Here is a 21,109-nt window from a genome sequence, read left to right on the forward strand (position 1 = left end):
ATCCCCTTTATAAGTTCATCTAAAGTTACAATCATACTAGTTCCTTTATTTTGAGAAAATTACTAGTTCCTAGAATTAAATGTTTGGCAAGTAGTTACTTAAATTGTATTTATATCAAAAAGTTATTCATATCTACCTATTTGTATTTATTCAGAAATTTTTAGGAACTTTGTCATCTGCACAACAGATTTCCCACCTTTTAGTCCAAGGTGCTATTTCTCATGTGTGGCAGATAATAGACGTTCATGAATAAATGCTTCATACACTATTTCTTTCTTGGGGAAAAAAAATGCAATGCTTTTGATTAACATTGGAACTTAATAAAGGGGAAAAAATAAAATATGACAGGAGTGTTCTGTTGAGTGATTCTTCCAGTTAAGTTGATGATTTCTACAGGGGAATGCCTCATGAATAATTCAGGTAAGATGGAAACAAGTGCCTTGCTGGCCAATGACTCAATGAAGAAATCATGTTAGAACCAAAGCATGCTATGTAAAATGCATGATAGTCTTAATGCTGATGTTTAAGTATTAATAAGTTTTATCCTGTAGCATAGCCAGAGGTGCAGTAGAGTTGAACGCCAGAGAAGGTTTGTGTATATCACTTCTGAAACTGTCACAAATGCTCTGTTTTAAAATGGAACCAAGTGGATGGTCACTGTTGCCTAAAGTAGCACCAGGCTCCAGTTCTCAGGCAAGCTGAACTGGCTTTTAAGAGGGAGCATGGTGACAAAATTTTACATTTAGGTATGGAATAACTATAGGGAAGAAGCAGGTACTCCACTCTATGTTGCTCTGCTTCCCGAAAAGTTAAACTTTTGTGTAAGTAAGCTAAGCAGGAACACAAGCAAACTTTAATAGAAATATCTTTCAGAAATGAACTGTAGTAGCTCATGTAAGAAATGCATAGTGAATGCCAACTGTTGTGTTTAAATTTCCATATTTATTAAACAAATATATTTGTTGTCCAAATATGTCCCAGTTGTGAATGCAGCTTGTAGATGCTTGAGTTACAGGGAGGATAATGGCTGTTATCTGAGAATCTCTGAGGAGTTTAAAAAGGCTGCTTAATTTCTACATTTTCCTTGTAGTGCCAAAACCTGCTAACATGCTTGGATTATGTTTGAAAAGAGTTTTTGAAAAGTTAATGGGTTGATCCTGCCATTCCTATTTATCTGTTTCTTTAGTGCTGTTTGCTAAGACTGGAATTTGTCCTTGCAGCTATTGTGGCTATTGAAGGCCTCTCTAGGGTACAGCTGGAGACAGGTCCTTTTGCTTCTTCCTTACCATCATCACGGTTTTGTACACAGGCATAAGGACTTCACTGCAGCATGTAAAATTTGTTTCAACATCCCAGAGCTGAAAATGTGTTCTAATGTGCAGTGGCAATGAAAAGCTCAATGCAATACCTGGATAGCTACTGCAGAAGTTCTTTCCACTTCTTAAATATGTTATCACAGAGGTGCTACCAGTGTCACTGACAGGCTCAGCTTTGGTGAGTGGCAGGTCTGTCTTGGAGGCATCCGGAACAGGCTCTATTGGACATAGGGGAAGCCTCTGTCATCTTCTCACAGAAGCCACCCCTGCAGCCTCCCCCATCCCAAAACTTGCTGCAAGAGCATCACCCTGTGGCCCTCTGCGGCCGGCTCCTGGCGTGACCACGGCAGGGCCAAGAGGCAGGGCACAGCCTGCCCGGCCGTGGCCAGGGCCTTCTCCTGCTGCCCCACAAGCTGCCAGGCAGCCCGTTCGCTGAGGGCAACAGAGCCTGTGCTCTCAGCCTGGAGGAGTCCAGCAGAGCCCTTCCCGCCGAGGACCCAGGAGACCCCCTTCAGCACAGGGCTCGGGCACTCCTGCAAGCCACGCTCCCTCCCCAGTGCGCGTGTGAGCAGGGGACATCATCATCCAAAGTCTTGCTGTGACATGAAGTCCTTGCAGTCATCTCCTGCTCTGCTTGTCCCATTCATAAAGTTCAGTGGCTGGACCAGGGAGCATGGGAAACACCCTGTCCAGCCTTGTACCTCTGCAAAGTCATCTTCCTGAGCAACGGCCCTGGCCCGGTCTTCTGCAGGAGAGGGCAGCCAGCGCCTTTGGCACGTCGAGGGCTGCTACACCTCAGTGCGATGCTTCAAACAGCAGACCGCAGCACGTGCCACTGCACTGGGGCTTCATGCTGTGGACCCAGCTGAGACCTTGGTCCTTGAGAAGAAAAGCTGGCCTGAGAAGGCAGGCCAGCCCCTTTGCCAACTCCCACTTTGCATCGAGCTGTAAAGATGGCATCAGGCTCCTGTTGATGGGGGCTGCCCCTTGTCTCCATTGCACAAATACCAGCTGGAGTGCTCCAGACGGAGAAGGTGGGGAGATGCCTCCTTGTTTCCCTCTCCCCTGCAAGCTGCGAGTGGCACAGGAGGGCAATATCTCATGGCAGAGCTGGGAGTGCAGAGAAGAAAGCAGGGCGAGTACGTGATGTGCCGCAGGGCTTTCCCACCCCCCTGGTGCACCATGCAAGTGCCCAAGCAGACCTGGATGGGAGGAACTGCTGCATGTAGAGCACCAGGTGCCGGAGGCAGCTCTTAGTACTTCCCTGACCCCAGACCCAGGGCACGAATGGCAACTTCCTGCTTCAAGAGCAGCAAGCAATAACCTGGAAAGGCCAGCCTGAGAAGGCAGGTCAGCCCCTTTGCCGAGTTCTATCTTGCACCAGACTTCAAAGATGGTATGATAGGCCAAGTTGTTCCTTCTGGGGTTAGACCCTGTCATCCACTGAAGTTAGGAAAATGTGTTTCATGATTGCAGTAGATTTCTCTAAGCTTCTTGAGTTCACAGCTGTCCTCCATCTCTGGGGTGCCCCTTGGAGAAGTCTGCCTGGGACTGGAGCATCTCTCCTGTGAGGAAAGGCAGACAGAGCTGGGACTGTTTTACCTAGAGAAGAAAAGGCTCAGGAGGGATCTCATCAATGTATATAACTATGGCAAGTTGAATATGAGTGAACAGGGTGCCCTGGCAGGCAAAAGGACCAACCTTGTCCTGGGGTGCATCAAGCACAGCATAGCTAGGCGGTCAAGGGAAGTGATTGTCCCACTCTACACTGCACTGGTGCAGCCCCACTTCGAGTACTGTGTGCAGTTTGGGGCGCCGCAATATAAGGAGGACATCAAGATATCAGTGTCCAGAGGAGGACGACCAAGATGGTGAAAGGTCTCAGGGGCAAGACTTAGGAGCAGTGGCTGACATCAGTTGGTTTGTTCAGCTTGGAGAAGAGAAGGCCGAGGGGTGACCTCATCACAGTCTACAACTTCCCCAAGGGGGCCAGTGGAGGGGGAGCTGCTGATCTCCTCTCTCTGGTGACCAGCGATAGGACACGAGGAGATGGAATGAAGCTGCGTCAGGGGAAGTTCAGATTGGACATTAGGAAAAGGTTCTTCACTGAGAGGGTGGTTGGTCACTGGAACAGGCTTCCTGGGGAAGTGGTCACAGCACCAAACCCGTCAGAGTTTGAGGACTGTCTGGACAATGCTGTTAGTCATATGGTTAGTTTTAGATAGTCCTGCAAGGAGCAGGGAGTTGGACTTGATGATCCTTATGGGTCCCTTCCAACTTGAGATATTGTATGATTCTAGTACACTTCTAAGGTAACTGGTTGAAATACCACTGTACAATATTTCCGCATTACTTGAAGTCTTAACAGCTTGCTATTTTTAAACAAGCTGATAATTTCTGCTTGGCAACTTTTGTTAGGAATAGAAATAATTGTGTATAGCTCTTGCATACTACCCCTGTCTTTTGTAGTGTGCCTTCCAGGATATAACAGGTTTTAATTAACTCTACTCAATTTGTCAAAAATTATTTTAATGATGCTCTGTAATGCCAGAGATTTTACATTTAATGGCACTTAGAGCACATTGACACCTGGAACTGTTGTGACATGTTTATATTTCAGTGTTCCTTGAATCAAAAGTCTGTTTTAATAAAAAATGACACAGTATTTATGATGCTGTGATACACAGGTCATTGATTCTTAAGGCTGCAGTGAACAGTATGGCATGATTTCAGGAAAGTAGATGTGATCCCACTGAAATTTAATCACAGTTTTAGCAAGACTATCAGTAATTCAGGCTCCCTATAGCTTTAGATTTCCTTTCAGGAAATTAACTTTAAAAATATTAAATTCCAAGTAACAGCTCAGATTCAACTTCAGCAAATAATAGTACATGGTTGAGCATGATTTCTAGTTAATGATATGAGCAAAAAGATTTCAGGTAATGTTGTAGACTAATAGTATTTTTTGATGGCTGAGATGTGGTAACTGTTCATGTGTGTCCTTCAGACAAGCTGCAATGTAGAGTAGTTAACATTAAACACAGTTACTAAGATGTTAGCATCTTGTGATCATGTTTTTCAAGTCAGTGAGCTATCCTGTTAGCTGCAAATGCTCAGTGGAGCAGTGTAGGTCATACTAGTCTTTAAGCTTGTCCCTGCAAAAGTACCCAGGGAAGGAAAAAACCCCAACAAACTAACTTCAGCATTACAAAATGTGACTTTTACCAGTGCCTTTTCCTGTTCTCTTAATAGAGGTTTTGTCTCTCTGTGAAACAGAGATCAGGTCTGTAGGCTTGCTAGAGGTTTCTCACTCAAGCTGCAATTTATCCATAGCAAAATTGTAATTCTCATAAATTGCAAACATGCTTTACAACAGCATGAGATACTGCAGATACCCCTTCAGGACTGTTTGGCTTTACTGAGCCTTTCAAATTCCTCTGTTGTCTTTTCTTTGATTTTCAACATCTCCTTTATGCTAGGAATTACACTCTAACCTCCCTAGTGTCTCTCTTGACATGCCCTCTCCCCAAATTAGGGCATATGCTGACCCACCTCTCTGAAAGGCAGCATTTAAATATCTTTCCTTTGGCTTTTGTCTGACAAGTTGCTAAAAACCAGAGGAGTACCCATTTTCCCAACTAATCAGATCCTTTCTTCTATTTTTATATGCCTCGTTTTTGATTGGATAGACTTGAGAATTACTTCTCTGAGTCTCTGGAGTTTAATTGCATGTAAATTAGTTCTTTCATTTGCCTTACTGTGCTAACCACTTTCTATTAACATAGCTTTCAAAGATCCATTTTCTTTGCTCCAAAGACCTCATATTTCCATATAAGATTACAACATTTTATGGTTCATGAGGCTATATCTTAAGCTAAAACAGCAACATACAGTTGTGTGCTTCCATAGCATCTGTTTTCTATAAGCTGTTACGTTTTAAATTTGCTCTTCAGGAAGATCTCACTGATTTTCCCATTTGAGACCTCTTTGGCCTTCAGGTATGTTAAATGGCATTTTATCAGATCATAACTTTCTATAGAGCACTTACTGTGCTATAAAATACAAGAGCCAGCTCAAGATTTGTTAACTGTATTATAGGAGATGTATGTGGGTGAGTTTGTAAGGTCATGTTGGTGCTCTTTTGTCTTCTCACTTAAACCCTTTCCCTAGGTCATCTGTATATGGGTACACATCAGGCCTTGGCTTTGGTTTATGTCTGCTTCCATTTGTGAGGAAGCTCTAGCACTGGATAAAACTCTAGACGAACTAGAAACGAGCCTTCCCTTTTCCAGTATGGACATAACTGGTGCACTCTGAATGGGCCCAAGTCTACTATGGTGGAGATACAACTGGTATGCACAGTGCTCAGTGAATTTAGGCATAGAGGTGTAGATATTTATCAAAGTCATTTGTGTCTATGCAGTGCTGTCAGTGAAAGCCTAAGCTCTCCTGGTGTCACCTCTCTGGACTCAGCCAGCTCCACAGGCAGTGTGTACCCAGTACAGTAAGAAATACTTGATCCTGCCAACGTGTGCAACAGGACTCAGGTACCTCAAGGCACAGGTGATGTGTCAGAACACTTGTTTCTCCTCTTCCCCTAACCTTCCCCCTGTATCTTTGTCATGCCTCTTTGGATAATGAGACAAAAACTGTGATAGCTGAAGGAAAGATATGTTAAGGCATTCTCTTGAACATAATTTTATTTGACATAGAATTTTGCTGCATCAGAAGTGACTGTAGTATCACAAACCCAATGTTATTTCTTCCTTGGGAAGGAGTTTGAACACAGTTAATGTGTAGTAATGAATGAAGCTGGATTTTTTTCTTAACTTTTCCAAATTTTGCCTTGGTGTCCGTTAACATCTTGTCTAGTACTAAAGTACTGTCTTTCATTAAAAGGAAGATTTGGGCTCTGGTTTCTCAAAGATCCGAAGGAAATCTCATACTTCTGAGCACTAATCCTGCTAAAAGTAATTTATACTAGTCATTTGTTTTAATTTGAGACTGTGGGTAATGGACGCTTAGGCTTCTGATGTTTACTCAGTTTTTGTTGATGTTATTGTGTAAGCAGTTTTTTAGTGGAATGGAAGTATTTATGTAAAAGTTGAGTATGAATGACAATGCTAATGTCAGACCAGTGCTGGTTGTGAACTCCCTTAAACTATGTGAGAGTTAGTTCAAGAGAAGCTTTAAAGTTTGTTAAAGGTTTCTAAGACCTGTCAGTGGAACTGGCGGGACATACTAAATCTGATTAACAGGAGATGTAATGTCTACTTATTTTTCCCTTTTCCCCTATCTGCTTCTAAAATGTTTCCATCTGTGACAGTTCTTGAATGTAACAGGCTCATGTCTGTGACTGAAGGGATTCCATTTTCCCCAGTCTTTTATTGTAGATCTAGATAGCCTTATGTGGCAACATGAAGTATTGTTTTAATACTTTTTGGAAGCATTGGATGCTCACTTCTGAACGTACGTGAGCACTGAAGCTGTTGTTTAAAAAACTTGAGTTTCATGCTGTGCATTTTAAGTGTGCTGTTTTCAAGAATGTTTAAAATAAATTTTGATTTTTCAACTAAGTAGCCCCTTGGTAAAAGAAATGAGAAACAGCAAATAAATTGATTTGCCTCTTAGGGGATGACTCTTGAGTGGTGATAGAATGCATTGTTTAGTCCAGAAATATCAGTACGACACTGGGGAACATAGAGATGGTTGAGAAGCAGTATCAGCTCAAGGGAAACGTGTTAGTGAAGCATTCGTAACTGTGCAGCTAGGAGAGAAGGAAAATAACTAGGAAATTTCCCAGCCAAAAGAGAGAGACTGTTGAAAAATATTGTTAGAGGTTTAGTGGAGCAGAGAAAGTACTAACATGACAATGGGAAACTGAGTGGATTTGGAAGCTGATTTTCCAAGCTGTATGTTTTATTTATATATGTAAAAATATTGTGTGTGATTAGAGAGAGAAAGTATGTATACTTTGTCACCAAACCAAGTGTAAATGAAAGCTATAGTTTTGCTTTGAGTTTTCAAGAATATGCTTTTCAACATCTTGGTCTATAGTTTTTAGTGTCAGAAGAATCCCTTTGCAGGGGCTCTGCTCTGTGGTGCACTGTTGGAGGAACTTTATTTATAATATATTTTCAAGCAGAATTTATTAGTGGTGACCCTAGGCAATTGCTTTGTCTAGAACAAAAACTACATGATATTGTTGTGAATACACAGGGAATTTTACACCGAAAGTACATTTTTGGAGTTTGTCTCAATTTTTATTCTCTTTTTTAAATTATTGTTTTTAGTGATATCTGTCTTCTCATACTGCAAATGATATAGTAGTGGAGTTTTACAGCTTCTTTCCAATTTCTGACTTCAGTGAGTATAGTTTGAGGGGAAGAGGGTCACAGAGCCTTGAGTAAAAGTAAACCTGGCAGGCCTTCCATGTCCAACTACTTTTTTACTCAGGGACATAATGAAAAAACAGTAAGGTATCTTCTTATTTGGGTTGAGATTTTGTTAGGCACCAACTCTTGCAATGAGGTTTGGGTGTCCTTGGATTCCTTTGAAAACCCCAGTGTAAATTAGTACCTGAGACCACTGTCCAACTTTATTTCAGTTAAAGCTCAGCAATGGTGTCTAAGCTCAAGTACACACAAATATCTTAGCTAAGGAGGAGCCATGAACCAGCAACAGCAGTAGCAACTACTTATAACTAGGGATCAAGCTTTGAGACATTTCATCTGAAGACCATTTTAAGTTAACCTCAAAATACATAGGCAAAGCAGGGAAAAAAGCCCTTGAAAATCTTGAAGATATATATAGCTTTGTGAAGGGTTCAGATAGTTGTGTAGATGACCCACAGTGGTAAGGGGAAAAACCAGATCTGTATGGGTATTTAGGATTTTGAATGACTTATTCTGGAGAATGAATCAGGAAAATTGTTACACTTTGCTGTATCAAGAAAACTAACTTCATGATTTTCTTCAACTCTCTGCCAGAAAGTACACATCTTATGTGAGGAAAGTGGACTGTTTTCTTGCTTTTGTTTATAATTCAGTCCTTGTTCTTCACACAAGAACTGTTTTGCTGTAGCAACCTTACTAGCACCCGGTAGAGTTCATACATAGCTTGTAAACAAATTTTTTTGTCTTTGTAAACACCTTCAAAGCAAAGATTTTGTCATGGTTGGATGGAACTGCACATCGCAGAAGCAGCCATTAGACCTGAAGACAGACTAATTAGATGTCTGCCTTTTGCTACATGATATTAAGGCTTAAATTCTAGCACACCTGAAGTTCATGCAATTCCAGGCATCAGTTAATTAGACAAAGGAAAAACAGGTCAATTTTATTAGACTCCATGACTCAGGCAGTTGATTATACTGAGAAAACACAGGACTTCATGCTTTAGCAGAGGGTTTGCTTTTGTAATTGACTAACTGCTGCCTCCTGCTCTATTGACCTTCACTAATTTGTAGTATTGTCTGTCATTCCTTATCTGCAGCTGAGTGGGGAGGTTCATATGTAAACATCAACATCGTTAAGGTCAGGGGGGACTGCATCAGTCTCTGTAGCCTGTTCATTTTAATTGTGTGTACAGCCAGGCTGCAGGCTTTCTGCCGTTTCATTCTGCAGACCTATCTGAAAATCTGCAGTCTTTGTCACACTGTCACTGTTTTAATAATAATGACAAGAATAATGAAAATAGCTATGGATCATTAAGACACCTTGAGAGTTTCTTCTGGCACGGTCCCTGCACTGCCACAGCACTGCAGGGGGGTGTCATTGCCTGGGGAGCAGGCCTGTTTCAATGTATAGTGTACGCTGGTTTGCCCTGTGTGGGAAGGTGGTGTATCAAGAAGGGTACATATCCTGTTGCTGTGGGACACTCTTCCTTTGGTGTTTCAGTGGGGAGGCTGAAACTGAGAGAAAACTGCCTGAAACTTTTACTCCAAAACGTTGCATAAACATGCTCAAATTGTATTTCTCAATGTTTTGAGTGTGTCTATGTGAAGTGGAAGAGAGTGTCAATGATTACAAGGGCCTGCCAAGATTCCAACTTTTTAAGAAAATGGTTATTTAGTGTTATTACCAATGCAGCATTTAAATGTTTGCGGGTTTTGAACACATTGGCAGTCCTATTAGTTAGAAACATTGTGGCAAAAGGATCACTGTTGTTCTGTATTTTTTATATAATCTCGTTTTTGCTGCAGAACGATTGTATATAAAAATACTGCTTTTTTTCTTCCTCTATATACTTATGAAGTTTCAGTTCTGTTTGTGATATTTCCCACAGCCTGACATATTTTAGCACAAACTATTTTTTGGTAATAAGCATATTAAATGTCCTTATTTTAATTTCACCTCTTTGTTCAACATAGCAAGCTTTCTATTTCAGCAAATGATTTCTCTTCCTTTGATGTTTCTTCCCTTCAGATATTTGCATCCACTTTATTTTCCCCTTACTTTACCTTGGCTAAGCTGGCATACATGATAGACTTTTAAGAGTTTTTCCAAAATTCGTCCTCTAGCCTCTTCTGCTGATATTGCTTAGTCTGAAGCTTTTCAGTAAGTTGTCTAGATAAATACCAAGAAGCCTTGGTGCTATCACTTTGATAGCAAATGACTGCTCCTTCTCTGTTCTGTAATGAGATGGAGGACCCAAACATAATTTTTACTTCCCTGCTCTATATCTTAGTGAGCTGTCCCAATTAATAATCGGCTTCAATTAAGTATCAGTATTCTGAATTATTTTGCACAAAGCGGTTCTAGTTTGACTTTTTTTCAGGCTGATTTGCAAGGTATTTTGTTTGTATTCCAAAGCTTCCTTGTTTTTGAAACAGTACATGTAGGCATTCATAACCCTTATCAGCATGGTATCAATCAGGAATAAAATTGACATATATTCTTCCTACTAAAGATTGTGAATGAGAATACTAAATAAGTGTGTTTTCTCTTACTCTAATTTGAGCAAGAAGTACAAAAAGAAAGGCAATATATGCTTCAAGGTCTGGTTGTGAAGCAGTCTTGAATGTATGAAAAGATGATGTGCATTAATGGACAATGATAAATTTCACTTCGGCAAAAGTCGATGAAAATGTTTTTAATGACAGTGACCTACCTGATCCTCCCTCCAGCCTTGCTACTTCAAAATGATCTAAGAAACCATTGCTATCCTGTACAGAATGCTGAGAAGTGCTAAAACTCGTTCTGCACATCGTGATGACTAATTGAAAGAAACAGCTTGACGAATTTTCTAGTTCAGAAGTCTGGCTTTTGCAGAGAAACCACATTTCTAAAACACGGCAAGCTGAGACCAAAAAGTTATTGCCTCTAGCAGTGGATCTTTGATCTGGCTCTGACTGGTGTTGCATAGCTGTGAATTCCTCAAGGTGACGCAACATCAATTTTGAGCTGTATTACTTGCAGATCTGGATGATGAAGCAGAAAAATAACCTGTGTACATATTTAACCCTGCAGCTGTGTTACACTGCATTTCCTTGAGCTCAAGCTCATGTTTATTCCTTGCATTGCTTTCTTGAGAAGAACAGTGCTGTTTGTGTATTTGAGAGCCCCAATGGTGATGTCTCTTCTTCAGTGTGACCAAGTGTCACTCCTGCCTACCAAGAAAGTGGAGATGAAAGAAAGGAAACTAATTGATGCCCTTGGGAAACTGCAGTAAAATATCATACTCCAGTGTCAAATTTGCACATCGTAAGTGTGCTAAAAGAAAGTAAGCATCCCACAGTTCTCTGCAAGCTGAGGGGATGGCAGGTAAGATCAGCATAAAGGATGTTGTAAATTCCTTGTACAGCTAGTGAGAAGAAGGAAAATCCTCAAAAAGTTTCTGTCCTAACAGTTACATATAAGTTGCACGTACTTTCTTGGATGTTATTTTCCTACAACAGACAGATGATATCTATCTCCCTGCCTTAGTAACATTGCTGTAGTGACACACAGATGAAGAGTGAAAGGAAATGAAGGCAAGGTCAGCCCCCAAATAAAAAAGCATTCTGTTTCAACAAGCCCTCTATTCCCAGAGAGAAGTGAAAGTTTTTTTCCTTTAAACCATGCTTCATCTTAGTGACAAGTGACTGAAACACAGAGTGAAGCAGAGAGAAAGGGTAATTGGGTTAAATCAATTTGGCCTATATTTTCAAGATTTGATCAAAGAATGACTAAATAATTTGAGGGGAGTTGTTTTGTTGGTTTGTTTTGTTTAATTTCATTTTTAAAAAATATTAATTACAGGTTGTAAGAAAATCATCACAATCCCCTAAGCTTATGAAATATTATGTGAGATGTGAGTACAACATTGATACAGATTGTAAATACATAATACACTATTTATGCAGTACATTTCATCAAGAATAATTTCAAAGTGCTTTGCAAATGACTGTGGCTTCTATACAAACCTATACAGTGGACAGCAAAGGCCGAAAAAATGTAATGCCCATCTTAGAAAATTACTTTGAAATTACTGATAAGCAAAGGTGCCTTTATTAGATCATGAAGCAAAGGTGGCAGGGGCAGGGGGAAGAGCTCAGTGGGAAGTGGGGAGTCAGGAGGTTCTTGAGAGACTGGCATCAGGACTGGGAGGAAGGAGTCTATGAATGCAGACTAGTGGGGAAGAAATACTGGGCAGGAATGAATGGCTGATAGTGTTAGTAACTTCAGAGAACATGATGTTAGTGTGAGTAAGTGACTGTGCTCTTCTTGTGTGAACAGGGCTGTTTAATACTAGAAGAGAATTTGCTGTCCTGCATTATGGGATGAAAAAGAAGTGGGAAATTGTGTTAGCAGGTTCATGGAGAACCACTCTGAGATTCAGAGGTAAAAGGGCAAAAATTGGCTTATTCGAAGAAACTGATAATTAGGCCACTAAATCCCATTAGAGAAGAATCACAAAATAGATAAACCTCCTAAGCCCACTTTTCTGATTCCCATTACACTAATTTGTTGAGTATGCTGATTTCCCCATCTTTTCTCATTGTCTAAGTTATTAGGAATTTCAGGAGAGAAATAGTATTTTAATCTTTATGCTTGTAGGCCAGAGATCTCCAGCCTCTTTTACAGGGAGACAAATGCTGATGCAGAGCACTGGATACCATATTTCCAAAAAGAAAAAAAAACCCCAACAAACAACAACTGAAAATGTGCAGGGAGATTATGAGAGTAAAAGGCAAACTTCAAATGTACAAGCAATTTTTCTGTAGTGTCCTTTTTTTATTTAAGTGTTGTCTTGCTTGGCTGGAAGTAAATGTGATTCGTTATGGTACAGTGAAGTAGTGCTGCTTCTTTTTAAACCTGGGGATTAAGTCTGCTGCTCTGCTTCTCTGACCTTCTCATCCATGAACACAGGTTTTGAATAGAGCATCCAGCCATGGCCTTGCCTGAAGAACTCACATTTCCATAGAGTGTGATATACTTGTTTCACAGTGTCAATACCCTGAGCTGCTGAAGACTGGTACTAAGGAGATAAAGCCAACAGGGACTGTGGAACACCACTGGCAGCAAGTTAGTCTGTGATGAGAGTAACTGGATTCTGCTGATGGCTGTGGTTATAGGGGTGGTTGTACCTGTAAGTTTCCACTCTCTATGGGCCTGTTTTTAACTAAGTATGTTATTTTGTTTAGGTCAAATGTTCAACTATGACCTGTGCCTTGTCCAACAAAGTCAAATGGGGTTGATGAATAGGGAGATATGTTGTCATGTTCTCACAGTTTCTGTTGACTTGTAGTACAAGGGTGCCCTGAGACATGTCTAAGAGGTCCAGGGTGGGTTTTTTTCTCTTTATTTCAGTATTCTGAGTAGAATCCTATAATTCTTAGTTTTAGCCTGAGCCACCAGCATGAAATACCTGTATTTATCATAAGCATTTTCTCTGTAGTTCCATTTGGGCGTTGCAGCAGATAGATAGCTAGATGCAGTGACCTTAAAAACTCCTGTTCAGAGAGGCTGAAAATCTTCTTCTTTTATATCTATTCAAGGGTGATAGCCCCATATGAACAAGATGCAGAATTTCAAAGGCTGCAGCTCCTGTGCTGTAATGCACTGGTCACCCAGAGACATTCACTTCATTCTTACCACTGCTCAGATATCACCCATGACAAAGCTACATTGGCTTATGTAGAAGCTGATGTCATAATAGTAATCAAATGATGAAATGCATGTGTAAATACCTTTCTCTTCCTCACCACAAACCTGTATTTTACCTGTGTTATTCAGTGACCAGTTTTACCCCATCATGTTGGTAAAATCTCTGACGCACTGCTACCCATCATCAAGGACTTCTACTTTTAGCTTCTTGATCTTCCCCATGAAGGCTAGACTTGACAGGACTCAGTAGATCTGGGCAGAACAGACATCCCCCTAGTTCAGTACTGCCATCTTATTTGGTAGGTGGGTCTGTGGTACCTATCCCATCCTCCACTGAACTCATCACTTTCCTTCTGTGTTGCATCCAAATTCCTAGTCTTTTCTGGTCTGCTACATGCAGACTTGGGATCAAGGCTGAAAATACAGTGTTGTTTGTCAATTTTTACTACTGGTGAAAAATACAGTTAGTAAAGCACCTGTTTGGATTAGGATAAGAATACACTTAAAGGAGAATCTGTTTCGTCTGTATTTACAAGATTTAGGAAGGCAGATGGGAAACAAGCCAGCTGCAGTGCAGTAGGGTTGATTATCCAGGAGGTGGCAGCTGAAGTATTCCGTTGCAGTTAAGAGCGAAAACCAGCGTGTAACTAACCCAGCTTCTGCCTCTTTGCAAGGAAAAAGCCTGTACTTCGTTAACCCTATGCTAAAAAGAAAAGTCATAATGGATGTGTACTTTTATCCTACCACTTCAAGCATCCATCTCAGCCTTTGAATTAATTCTGGGTATTGTTGGGCAGTGGTATCCAAAATTAATTCAAAGCTTGGAAAAAACCACTTGTTTGCAATTTCATGCCTGTGCCTTTTCTTTTTTGACTGACTTGAAAATCGCTAGATAAATTCTGGGCTTTTGTGGTTGGGGGAGCATGTTTTTGGTTTCTTTGGTACATTTTGTTTTGTGTTCTTTCCAGAAGCTAACATCCAAACTTGTTGTACTTGGAGTGCCATAGGCAGTCAGAATATCATTTTCATCATGGCAATGATTTTAATCTTGCCAGTTGGGCTTAAGTGGTGTCAACACAGCTTCCACCTGACTAACAATCTAGTCTATATATAAATAGACCCAAAATGCCTATTAAGTCTACAAGGTGACATGAGCAAGGAGAAATCAAAGCACAGCTCTATGGGTAGCCCCTGACTATGTTATCCCTTACTAAGAAGAAGCTTTATAGTAGAGGGCATTGCTGACTGGCCTGTTAATGTTATGGAGAGGATGGCTTTTTCAGCCACTTGCGTTAAGGTGTTAGAAAACAAGCTACAGCTGGCCTGACTTCTTTTTATGAAAAGAAATTACACAGACAGCTGGAATCATAGGTGTTTAAAATATTTTCACCCTTAATAAGCTGGAACAGCTAGCTGGGGATTCCTGGATTTTGATTACATGTTTGAGGCAGCCAGCCCTTCAACTGCACAACTTCCAAAGTGGCAGGTGTTGATTTTTCTCCCTCAGGCAGCAAGTGAAAATACACTTGTACTCCTTATTAAATTCAAACTGACAAAAAACCCCCAATCAATTGCAAAACAACAACAAAAAAAAACCCCAAATCCTGCTGTCTGAAGTAGAATCTGTACTTCTTCACTGGTCGGAAAGATACCACACAGCATCTAGGGAAGAGGGTTTCTGTCCTGTAAGGTCCTGAGCACTTGAACCTTCAAGGCCTGCCCTTGAACACAGGACCTAAGGATGTGTTTAAATATTTGCTAGAGTGGAGTAAGATCTCTTCCTGGTATACTTGCACACCAGGGACATATCTGTGCTGCCTCATTGTACAGGATGATAACTCCACTGCAATGGATACAACAACAGCAGTGCACACTTGGAGAGCTGTAGTACTCAGTCAGGCATCTCTTAATAGCAAAGTGTTGGTGGTGACAACAGTATTGTTTTAGTTCTTGAAAGGAAGAGGTGGATGAATAGCAAATATGTTATTCACTCCATGTCAAGTTTCTCAGTCAGTTATGAGCAAGGTATTCTTGTCTTGACCTCAGTTATTTGAAAGTGTTAGCAAAACCTATATTAATTAACTGGGAATGATCCATGGTCCAGAAGAGGTGGCTTGACAGACAAACTTTTATTAAAGTTTCAGAGTTGCTTACAGCTGATTTTTAAAGAACAGTATCTACCTTTGGAAAAATAGTAGTTCTTAAATCCCTCTTGGTTTCCATTTGTCTTACAGTGAAAGATATGCTGCTGGTTACACCTGGGTCTTCAGCAATGTAAGTGGGCTTTAAGTGAGATTCCTAAGGCCAGTTCAAGAAAGATAGCATGGATGCAAGGTGTGCATGCTGACCTCCCTAGGCCTTAGGTATGTAGTTAGGTCAGATTTAGGAGACTACTGGCAGACAGATACCAGAAATGGGTGTACTCCTATATGCTATGTGAATTTGAAGCCTATGCTTCAAGGGTAGATTTATGGGGAAGCTGAGGGATTGTATCTTCCACACTCCATCATTGTTAGCACTGCCTAAGAGTGACACATTTGGCTCTAAGTGATGGAGCCAGAAATATCACTTATACCTCCAGCCCTGGATTAAACCTTTCTTTGGGCCAAAAGAGAGGTCTGGCTCTTCTCCAGGAAATGTAAGAGCTCAGAATAAAGGCTGAGGAATACCTGTTCAAGCACTGAACGTTTCTTCAGCCTAATGGCCTGGTTTATCTTGCTCACTTACAAATTCCCGTTTGCTTCCCAGCATACATTTTTAGTATTTTTCTATGTGGCAAATATTGGTAGCAGGATTGTCCTGGTTTCAGCTGGGATAGAGTTAACTGTCTTCCTAGTAGCTGGTACAGTGCTATGTTTTGAGTTCAGTATGTGAAGAATGTTGATAACACTGATGTTTTCAGTTGTTGCTCAGTAGTGTTTAGACTATAGTCAAGGATTTTTCAGCTTCTCATGCCCAGCCAGGGCACCTGACCCAAACTGGCCAACAGTGTATTCCATACCATGTGACGTCCCATCTAGTGTAGGAACTGGGAAGGGGGAGGCAGGGATTCGTGGCTCGGGGACTGGCTGGGTATTGGTCGGCGGGTGGTGAGCAATTGCCCTGCGCATCATTTGTACATTCCGATCCTTTTATTACTACTGTTGTCATTTTATTAGTGTTATCATTATCATTATTAGTTTCTTCTTTTCTGTTCTATTAAACCATTCTTATCTCAACTCAGGAGTTTTACTCCTTTTCCTGATTTTCTCCCCCATCCCACTGGATGGGGGGGGGAGTGAGTGAGCGGCTGCATGGTGCTTAGTTGTTGGCTGGGGTTAAACCACGACAAGGATAAATGCTTTTATGTGAAACATCTGTTGAAGATGTGTAATACTGTAGCAAATTCATTAAACTTACTTTCAGTTAATCTTTCTTTGAAGTGTCCTCTCCACTAAACTCATCCCTTGTTTCTGCCATTTTCCTGGCTAATAGCAAAACAAACAAAAAAGTCTCCTCCAAAAACACCCTCTTTACCCCTTAGCCTAGCTGCTGAGACTGTCCTGATGTCCCAGCAGGATGAAGCCTCAGTGCAGCATCCATCAGCTGTGCTTTGCATAGAAGCTGATTTCTTTCCCTTCAAGGCTGTTGGACCTGGTAAGGGACAAATCTGGGCTGATCCTCACATTCTCTGTAGCCTGCTCTTTTCTGGTGCTGAAGAGGATTTGTATATGCATCACGGGCTTTCCATAGGATGAGCTGTAGCTCCAAAGCACTGGAAACACAGGTCCTAAACAGCTTGATACAAGTCTCTTACAGTGCTGTTACAGCGTTAGCATGCAGGAAAAACTGGTAGAAAAAACGTGTCACCTGGGGGCACTATTGTAGCCAGATACTCAGATTTCGTGTCATTTACCTTTGAAAGTTTGTACCAGCAGAATATATGTATTTCTGGTAAAGTTTCCTGCCCTCCTTTATCAGGACATCTCTTTTAGCTCAACTACTGGTTATCATTTTAAATGATCTGTGCCACCGAGTGAAAAACAACAGCAAAAAAGATTAATAAAGAAACTTAAGTTTCCTGGGTTGCTTGCTATTGAAGTTTAGTTTACTTTTTTGATGAGCCAAGCCTTATTTTATCTTTAAAAATTTCCTACAAAACAGTAACTGTTTCCCTGTGAGTTCTGCCAAAACAAATATTCCCACTATTTTATCTTGTGAGGTAAGCTGATGTTCCATATACTTTGTTTCTAAATACACTTTCTATCATAAAAAGACAGTCTGTATCCAAGATGAGTTTCCTATATCCATGCCTTGCTGCAAGAGACAACAAATGCTTTGAGAGCGTTTATTGCACTAATTTCTGGAGTTAACCCTTACACTGCACAGGTATATTCTGTTTGGTTTTATTTTGTAGTAGGTAAGAGGAAATATAAAGAAGGAAGACAGTTTCAGTTGTGTTTGTGACGTTACATGTGCTGTGATAGGGTTGCAATGACATAGTAAATTGATGAATTAAAATTGTTGGCAAAACAAAAGCCATGTTATCTGTGACATCCCATATGCTGTGAAGATTGTCAGTCACAGGAAATTGTGTCACTGATACCTTATGATACAACTTATGTCTGGAAAAGCCAGGTAATTACCATGCTGAAATGGACCTGTATAACACATTGTGCAAATTCTCATCCTTTTTTCTTCTGCAGCTGTAAAAGCCCCAACTTAACAATGAAAATGTACCAAATGGTATGTCTCAGTAGAAGACTTTAAAAAGGAAGGTACTGAAAGTGTTAGCTACACAGGGGCATCCTTTGTTCCAGCAAGCAGTTTTGCCTTTCTGCAAAGAAGGACTGTAAGAGTGTTAAGATTAGTGAGTAAATTTTTCCTGCATGACTTATTCCTTGTGGCCTTTTGTAGTATCCCTTTAGCAACTGCTACATGACATGACCTTTTCAGCATATTTATCAGCCTCAGGCTTATGGATGATGCAGAGTTATATATGTGGTTGCTGGGGGGAATGACCAATTCTAGGAGACTGTTCCAAAGTCCGGTTTTGATGGGGGTACTTTGAAACGCTCGTGTCCTGGTGCATGTGCCTGACTTCCACTCTGAAGCTCTGACATCCAAGAGTAAGGCACAACTCTAATTCCACAGCAATAATTGTGAAAAGGAACTTAAAATTAGACTAAATAGCAACTAGGCTGCTTCTGATGAAGCATGAGTGTTAGTTTCAATAAAAGATGCAGAATTACAGCATCCTACTTTGTGTTTTAGTAATATACATACATATATGCACTTATGAATCTTGTTCCCAGAGCAAAAGTAGTGCAAAATTAGTAAAGGGAATAACCTAGTTTTTGAGTAACAACATGAATTTACTGTTTTAGAGGCTAAAGTAGATGTTTATGATGCAATATATTGTCCTCCAATTAAAGAGCTTTTGATTTTGTTGAAAGTTCTTTCTTTTTGCTTTTTTTTTTTTCTCCAAAGGCGTGATCGTTCTGTGGTTCCTGTTGTAGGGAGTCTTACCTTTGAAAGGCAGAGGATTTCATATTTGGGTAGTATATTAAACTTGAGAGATATGCTGACTTATTAAATTGGTTTCCTGGTACTCCAATGGGGCATTTCTTGCATGCATCTATGAAGCTTCAGATATTACCAGAATATGCCTTCGTGCTATTGAAGTCAGTCACAAAACTGATTCTGTGGTTCTGCTCTTTACTCTTGAAAGATCACGCACCAGGTCCCATTTACACAAATAAACCAAACCAAACCAAACCAAACAGAAAAATTCTGTCTTTCTGCATTAATTCATTTACAGGAAAACTAATAATGTATCTATGTGAGTTCATGTGTTAGATTTCCTGGTACTGTTTGGCAGATTTTACACTCCCTCCCAAAAATTCCAGATCTTTCACTGGCAGATATGAATAAGCAAAGAAAGATTGTAACCTAAAGGTAGATGAGGATGAGACAGGAGAATACCACAATCTGCTGTTTGTGATACTGGAGGAGGGAAGAATATCATGCTTGATCAATCACCTCATTTTAAACTGTAATTTCTAATACAACAAGATTTGTGTATGCTGTCAGTGACTTAAGTGTTGCTATTTGAACCTATTTTAAGCAGTTATTTCAGATAAAGTTGATAAATTTCTGATTAATTATGTAGTTTCTTAACCTATTTTGCATTTTTTTCTCATCTTCTGTTTTATGGCTACCCTGCAGGACTTGAGTTTTCCACTGTGACTCAATTACTAGCATTAGCACCTGGTTTAGAGACTGGAGCCTTTTCAGGGCACGAACTTATTTCATAGCAGGTGCTGCGTCACACGGCTGCAGAATCAGGGATGTGAACAATGAAGAAATTCTCACTGTGTGCCTCCCTAAAGCTTTATTTTTGCCATTTGTGTAGATAAATGATACTCCTCTTTGCCCACTGGCTTCATATCACTGAAGTTGTCTCAGAGGTCTGTTAAGGCTCCTGCTAGCCATCAAGATGATACCTCTGCTGAGGCCTGTCCCTGCTTGCTGCTGGGACTTGTTGTTTTGGGAAATAAGACACTCTAAGATAAGAAATGGGGTGTATTTGAGAAGGACAGGTTAGAGAATCCAATGGTTTTCAATTCCATCCTAGCTCTAGCATCTGCTCGTGTTGATCGTTGCTGACTCTGATGTTCTCTGTGATTGACCACTTGCTTACAGAAAGGAATTATCATTAGTCCCTTCTACATCGTGCCATGTAAATGAATTTAGAAATAAGCAAACCTACTTTTTGTGGTTTTTTTTGTTTTGTTTTTGTTTATGTACTCTACCAGTGATGTGAAAAGGAGCAGACCTCCAACGAGTTTGTGTTCTGCTGTCCAAAATACCTGAGACTCCCCAGTCCTCATTTACAAGAGGACATGAAAAGGAAAAAAAGCATGAAGACCTGACAAATTTCTGGCTTCATGAGGTGAGGCCCATAGAGAGAGAGTTATGCATTAGTGAAAATGTACAAAGTGATCAAGTACAGTAGAGGATATGTTTAAAGAATACCTCTTGTAAACTTTTATAGACAATTCCTCAACTTGTCCAGAACTGCTCCCTGAGGTATCATTCAAAAGTCTTGCCAGAAGTAACAGATTTGAACAGCAGACATCTGATTCAAAACATTTTGCACCTCATAAACAGAGCTACCTCCATAAGAAGCAAATAATTTCCATAGACACCTGCCATAGCTTGTGACATTATTTGAATTGTGGCAATGCTGAGATGCTTGATAGCCTGCAGTTGCCTCCTGTTTAAGCCATGCATATAGAGCAATTCATTCTATAGCAATCATCAACACTTCAACATCACATGAAGAGGCAGTGATAGACACATATGAGAAGTCTAGGAGGCTACACCCAGCTGAAATCCCCACATCATTACAAACTTTTTGAGAACCTGCACTCTAGTTTATCCTGTGGCATGGTAGTTTCCTGCTCCTTTTCCCCACTTTTTTGTATGCTGAAATGAGTTTTTGCAGTTCTGGTAGACGCTGATCTGGACTGGGGACAGAGACACTGCTGGAGTCCAGCAAAGGGAGGTGGGGATGTTGGGGAAGGACTAGAGGAAAAGTGGGTGGAGGTCCTATGGTACTGTGTAGTACAGTACAGAGATGAATTTAAGGAGAAAGACTGCATACTGAGGTTCAAGACAAAAAACAGGTAAAGCAAGTTGATCTTTGAACTTCCAACATGG

This window comes from Haliaeetus albicilla, chromosome Z, assembly GCF_947461875.1.
Source record: "Haliaeetus albicilla chromosome Z, bHalAlb1.1, whole genome shotgun sequence".
NCBI classification, from domain to species: Eukaryota; Metazoa; Chordata; class Aves; order Accipitriformes; family Accipitridae; genus Haliaeetus; species Haliaeetus albicilla.